Consider the following 6,870-nt stretch of genomic DNA (forward strand, 5'->3'; position numbering starts at 1 on the left):
GAACGTTGGAGTCTGCAGCAAGCAAGCCTCGTGCTTGCTTCAGTGCCTGGCTGCCGGCCGCCATCTTGGCTGACAGTTAATTTGCATATACTCACTGATTAGCCAATGAAAAGGGTAGCGGTCTTACGCCAATTACCATGTTTCTCTTTTATTAGTGTAGATGATTTTCAACATGAGTGCTAAGACAATTCAATGGGAAAAAAAATTGTTTTTTTCCCCCAACAAATGGTGCTGGGACAATTGGATAGCCTCATGCAAAAGAATGGAGTTAGATCACTTCCTTACACCATATATAAAAATTAACTCAAAATCGATCAATGTTCTAAATAGAAGAGTTAAGACTATAAAACTGTTGGGAAAAAAGACAGATGAAAATATAAATTAGACTTTATCAAAATTAAACTCAAGTGCTTTAAAGGACATCATGAAAGTGAAGAGACAACCTACAGACAGGAGAAAATATCTGCAAAGGGAAGACTTATATCCAAAATATATAAAGAATTCTTACAAGTTAACGATAAAAAGACAAATAACCTAATTTAAAATGTAGGCAAAGATTTGAATAGAGATTTCTCCAAAGAATGCACATGGCCATTAGTCATCAGGGAAATGCAAATGAAAACCATAATGACCTATCCTTCACATCCACTAGGATGGCTATGATAAAAAACACACAGATAATAACATGCAAAAGAATGAAGTTAGAACACTTCCTTACACCATATATAAATATTAATGAGGATATTTTGATATTGGAACCCTCATACGCTGCTGATGGGGTTATAAAAGGGTACAGCCAGTCTGGAAAACAGTCTGGCAGTGGCTCAAAGTGTTAAATACAGAATTACCATATGACCCAGCAATTCTACTCGTAGATATATATCCAAGAGAAATGAAAACATAAGTCACACAAAAGTGGAAACAATCAAAATGTCCAACAGATGAATGAATAAATTAAATGTGGTATATCTATACAATAAAACATTAGAAATAAAGTAAATTAAAAGTAATAAATACGTAAAAAGAAATGAAGTACTGACATATACTACTCTATTGATGAACCTTGAAAACATTATGCTGAAAGAAGCCAGTGACAAAAGACCACATGTTGCAGGATTCAATTTATATGAAAGTCCAGAATAGCAAACTATAGGGATTGAAAGTAGATTACCGGGTCTGGGAGGTTAGGAGGGAAAGGGACTGACTGCCAATGGACATAGGGTTTCTTAACAATAGAGATAAAGCCTTTGTAATAACTGAATGTTTGGGATTTTAGAGACCCCTTAGCTTCTGCACAGCAAAACAAAAAGGCAAATGGCAAGATTTCATTTTTACTGATGAGTACCACACCTTCTTTATCCATTCATCTATTGATGGGACACCAACGTTGGCTATTGTAAAAAATGCTGCAACAAACATAGGGATACATATACAAGGTTGGATAAAAGTAAATATATAGTTTTGAGTATGCAAAATACAGTTTATTCTTGTATTATTTATTATTGCATTATTTTCCATACAAACAACTGTAAACCTACTTTTGTCCCTCCCTGTATCTTTCTGAGTTAATGGTGTGTGTGTGTGTGTGTGTGTGTGTGTGTGTGTGTGTGTGTGTGTGTGTTTAAATAAATAGACAGAAGTGGAATTGCCAGGTCAAATGGTAGTTTTATTTTTAATTTTTAAAGGAATCTCTATACTGTTTTCCATAGTGCCTGCACCAATTCACAATCCCACCAACAGTGCTATAGGGTTCTCTTTTCTCTACATTCTAGACAACACTTGTTATTGGTTGACTTTTTTATAACAACCATCTGACAGGTATGAAATGATATTTCATTGTGGTTTTGATTTGCATCTCCCTGATGATTAGTGATGCTGAGCATCTTTTCACGTGCCTGTTGGCCATTTGCATGTCTTCCTTGGAGAAATGACAACTCATGTCCTCTCCTCAGTTTTACTGGTAAATGTTTTTGATGTTGAGTTGTATGAATTCCTTGTATATTTTGAATATTAACTCGTTGTGAAATATATCATTTGTGACTATCTCCCATTCAGTAACTTGTCTTTTTGTTGTGTTAATGGTTTCCTTCACTGTGCAGAAGCTTTTTAGTTTGATGTAGTCCAATTGTTTATTTTTGCTCTTGTTTTATTTGCCAGAGAAGACATATCCAAAAAGATACTACTAAGACTGAGGTCAAACCCCACTGGTGTGACTCAATCAGTGGCTGAGTATCAACCTATGAACCAGGAAATCATGGTTCAATTCCTGGTGAGGGCACATGCCTGGCTTTCGAGCTTGATCAACGATTCTCTGTCATCACTGATGTTTCTATCTCTCCTTTCCTCTCTGAAATAAATAAAAATATATTTTAAAAGACTGAGTTCAAAAAAGTTTACTACCTATATTTTCTTCAATGAATTTTATGGTTTTAGGTCTTACATTTAAGTCTTTAAACCATTTTGAGTCTATTTTTTGCATATGGTATGGGTTGCTCAGTTTAAATTTTTTTGGCATGTATTTGTACAGTTTTTCCAATACCACTTATTGAAGTGACTATCATTTCTCCATTGTGTATTATTGCTTCCTTTGTCATAAATTAATTGACCATATAAGTGAGAGTTTATTTTTTGGGCTCTCTATTTTGTTCTGTTGATCTATGTATCTGGTTTTGTGCCAGTACCATATTGTTTTAATCATAGGTTTGTAATATAGCTTGAAATCAGGAAGCAGATACATTCAACTTTGTTCTTTCTCAAGATTGCTATAGCTATTCAGGGTCCTTTGTGGTTCCATATAAGTTTTAGGATTTTTGTTCTAGTTCTGAGAAGAATCCCATTGGTATTTTGATGGGGATTACATTGAATATGTAGATTGCTTTGGATAGCATGAATATTTTAATGATATTAATCCTTACGTATATATTTAAATTCAGTTTAACTTATATCATTTATACTCTCTGTATTTTGTTTTTCTCAATTAAATTTTAAGAAAATTTTCATCTTAAAACACATTCTTGCCCTAGCTGGGATGGCTTAGCTGGTTGGAGTGTCCTCCAATATACCAAAAGATTGCAGGTACAATTCCTAGTCAGGTCACATAACTAGGCTGCAGGTGTGTTTTTTTAAATATATATTTTATTGATTTTTTTACAGAGAGGAAGGGAGAGGGATAGTTAGAAACATCGATGAGAGAGAAGCATCGATCAGCTGCCTCCTGCACACCCCCCACTGGGGATGTGCCCGTAACCAAGGTACATGCCCTTGACCGGACTCGAACCTGGGACCCTTGAGTCCGCAGGCCCAGGCCGACGCTCTATCCAGTGAGCCAAACCAGCCAGCGCAGGTTGCAGGTTTTTTGTTGCTGCTAATTACTTAAATTGATTGGTTGGTGATCGCTGCTCCAAAGGTTTCCTTAAACCAGCAGTCGCCAACCTTTTGGACCTCACGGACCAACCACTGGTTTACAGACAATGAAAAGGAGATTCTGCAATTTATCAGCAAGATGAAAATTCACTCAAAAAAATTTACTAGTAGGCCTCTATTATTCATTAATTTAATTCAAAAATATTTAATTCAAAAAATATTTTTGGAGTACCTACTTCAAGCCATACCAGATATTGTTCTTCAATTTGGGGATACAACTGTGAAGGAGACAGTGTCCCTGCCCTCAGGAACTTGTACTCTTAGGTTACAACTCATTTGCTTTGGGATAGCTCTTATTTTTTAGGACTTTTCCCTCAAGAAGGTGCAAGGCTTCTAAACATTTGTAAATAGGAAATGGCTTGATTACCTATTGGTTTCAGAAAGCTATCTCTGTCAACGGTGCAAATCTTTGACAATGCAAGATTATAACTTGAGAAATAATTATGGGAATTTATGTTGAAAGGGCATTGAACTTTTGAAGTAGAACATTAGCAGATAAAAGAAATACAGGCATGCCAAAACCGGTTTGGCTCAGTGGATAGAGCATTGGCCTGTGGACTGAAAGGTCCCAGGTTCGATTCCGGTCGAGGGCATGTACCTGGGTTGCGGGCACATCCCCCGTAGGAGATGTGCAGGAGGAAGCTGATCGATGTTTCTCTCTCATCGATGTTTCTAACTATCTCTCTTCCTTCCTCTCTGTAAAAAATCAATAAAATATATTTTAAAAAAAGAAAAGAAATACAGGCGTGTTTGTGTGTGTGTGCGCGCGCACGTGTGTATGCGTATGTGTGTAGCAAAAGCTGTATAAAGTGGATCTGGCAATTGATTTCTTATTTCTCCAGAACCAGGGTGGTCCGGATTCCCCAAGCAGCTGAGCCCAGCAAAGCTGGGCAGCACTGAAAATCCTCCCTACCCAATACAGCCCTTAGATGGGCCAGGAGAGTAGGGCTGGGAGATTGGCTATATATGACAAAGACCAGGTTGAAAGTTAGGTATAGGAAAGGCAACAAGGTTGGGAGCAAGAGTAGGAAGTGTCCACAACCAGCGAAGGAGCTCCAACTATCAAGCAATACATGGGTAATGGAGACCAAACCAAAACAAGGCAGGAGACACAAAGTTGGTGCCAGAAATTAAATTAAATGATGGCAAGTGAAATCAGAATCTCCCTATCCAAATGCCAGATCTACTAAAATAAAAGTAACAAAATTAAATAACAACAAAAATCACCAGCAGCAACCAAAAAGAAATGGGGTACAACTTTATGCCATATATTTTTAAATATGCTAACCACAAAAGGAAAGATTGGACACTTCTTACTCTACCCGCAACCCTAAAAGTGAATCAATAAAATTCTGAGAATTTTCACTAGTAGGACCACATTTGAAGAGAAATATTAATTTCTGACTGAAGTGTGACAAACATGCCTGGAAAGTGATGGGGATGTAGGAAAAGTGACTGAGCAGGTGCCACCTCATCAACGCCAACTTTTTCAGGCCCCACACTGATTGCAGGACTGGTACAAAGTTCCCTACAGGAATACTTTCTATAGGGTTGAGGAATCCAGGATGGAGGAATTAAATCTCAGAAGAGAAGGAAGAGCTCACATTTTAAAATAATTCATTCACATTGTTCAAAATTTTTAAAGTATTAAAAGATATTCAGAGAAAGTCTCCCTCCCAAACCCATCTTACTACCACTCAGGGGCCTTTCCCACATATAACCAATTATTAATTCCTTCTTTCACTCAAAGTTTATATTTTAGCTATATAACAAACAGCAAATATGTAAGTGAATGTATAAAGGTATATTTTTTCACATTTTCCCCAATTTTTACATAATAGCAACATTTTATACACACTGTTCTATTACTTGCTTTTCTTCCCTAAAAAATATCCTGAAGATCTTTTTATATATCAATACATATATACGTTGTTTTAATTACTAAAGCTTTAGGTTTTAATATCTATGTATTCTTCCAAGCCCTAACCTCAGTGTATAGAATATATAAAAAGGAAAACTCCAATCCTTAAACTCTAGCTCACAGAGGAAAACAATTAAATCTTAAACACTGTGAAAATGCAGTAAGGGAGAATCCAGTAACATTTATATCAGAGCAAATAATATGATTGGACAGGGATGCTTACACTTTAGGAAGATGAAAAGGAATGGCAACCATACAAACATAATGCAAGAAAAAAAATAAAGCATGCATTGCATCTAGGGGAAAGTAAAAAATATATATATACATGGGGGGGAGTCAAATATTAAAGCAACTGGAAAGAAGATAGTAATTATGGAAAACAAAGATAGTCCAACACAGTGATAATTGTTATCCCTAAAGTAGAGAACCTAATACATGGAAAAGTAAATGTTTTCAAGGATATAATCCAAGAAATGAAAAAAACTCAATTTGTACTGAAAAAATACACCGTGTTCCAGAAAATGACAAGTGATAGTGAATGTGTAAAACCGAGAAATTTCTTGGTTACAAAAATATTTCATGGATCCAGACAAAAAAAGCAAGTTACCTACAAAGTGGTAAGAAAATCAGCCTGGCTTCAGACTTCTCCACAGCAACATCCAATGTCAGAAGACAATGAAGCAACACTACAAAGGTCGAAGGGAAAGAAAGTATGTTCAAGAATATTATACCCAGCCAAGACAGCATTCTAATGTAATGGCAAAAGGTAAACATCACTAAATAATGAAAGGGTTTGCCATATAATGCCAATGTGACTGACCTTCTTCAGAGACACATGCTGTCAGAAATTTAGTCAAACAAGAGATAAGTCAAAATAAAGAATTCAGGAATGGAGAAGTCATGATAAAAAAGCCCGTAGTAGGCAATGAATCCATTCAAATATATTGATAAAACTTAACAATTACCAACAAGTACAGTAATTATGGTTATAGAACATAGTGTAAGTGCTTATAAGCCACAATAATAAATAGTATGTTTTTTAAATTGGAGTCAGGGCCCTGGGTGGTGTGGCTCAATTGTTTGGAGCATTGTCCCGTACATCAAAAAGGTTGCAGGTTTGATTCCCCCTTGGAGCATATACCTAGTTTGAGGGTTTGATCCTGTCGGGGAATGTATGAGAGGGCATGCATGTTTCTCTCTTATATTAATGTTTCTCTCTCCCCTTCTCTCTCTCTAAAAAATCAATAAACATGTGCTCAGGTTGGGGGGATTAAAAAAAAAAAAGGAGTTGAGGAAGAGATATAAGAAGAAGTGACAATACTAATTTCCTTAATAGAATTAAGAGATACTGCCTAAAACTAAAATATAGCTAAACATAATTCTAACCTAATTTTTTTTTAAAAGTTCACCCATGTTTATTGAACTTTTTTTTTTTTTTTAAATATATTTTATTGATTTTTTACAGAGAGGAAGGGAGAGAGATAGAGAGCTAGAAACATCGATGAGAGAGAAACATCGATCAGCCG

The 6,870-nt window shown here is 36.0% G+C and overlaps 1 protein-coding gene and 1 long non-coding RNA gene across 2 annotated transcripts in view; both read right to left on the reverse strand.

Moving 5' to 3' along the window:
* The window catches only part of HACD2 (3-hydroxyacyl-CoA dehydratase 2), an 83,537-nt gene that overhangs the window by 35,502 nt on the left and 41,165 nt on the right, over positions 1–6,870 (reverse strand). The gene's annotated exons all lie outside the window — the stretch shown is intronic.
* Positions 1,388–6,870, reverse strand: part of LOC106727291 — an 8,316-nt gene continuing 2,833 nt past the window's right edge. The window contains exons 2-3 of the long non-coding RNA XR_001363459.1: positions 5,952–6,030; positions 1,388–1,406 (exon numbers count right to left, since the gene is read on the reverse strand). This is a non-coding gene — a long non-coding RNA (uncharacterized LOC106727291). The remainder of the gene's footprint in view (positions 1,407–5,951; positions 6,031–6,870) is intronic.

This window comes from Myotis brandtii, unplaced genomic scaffold (assembly GCF_000412655.1).
Source record: "Myotis brandtii unplaced genomic scaffold, ASM41265v1 scaffold4, whole genome shotgun sequence".
In the NCBI taxonomy this organism is placed as follows: domain Eukaryota; kingdom Metazoa; phylum Chordata; class Mammalia; order Chiroptera; family Vespertilionidae; genus Myotis; species Myotis brandtii.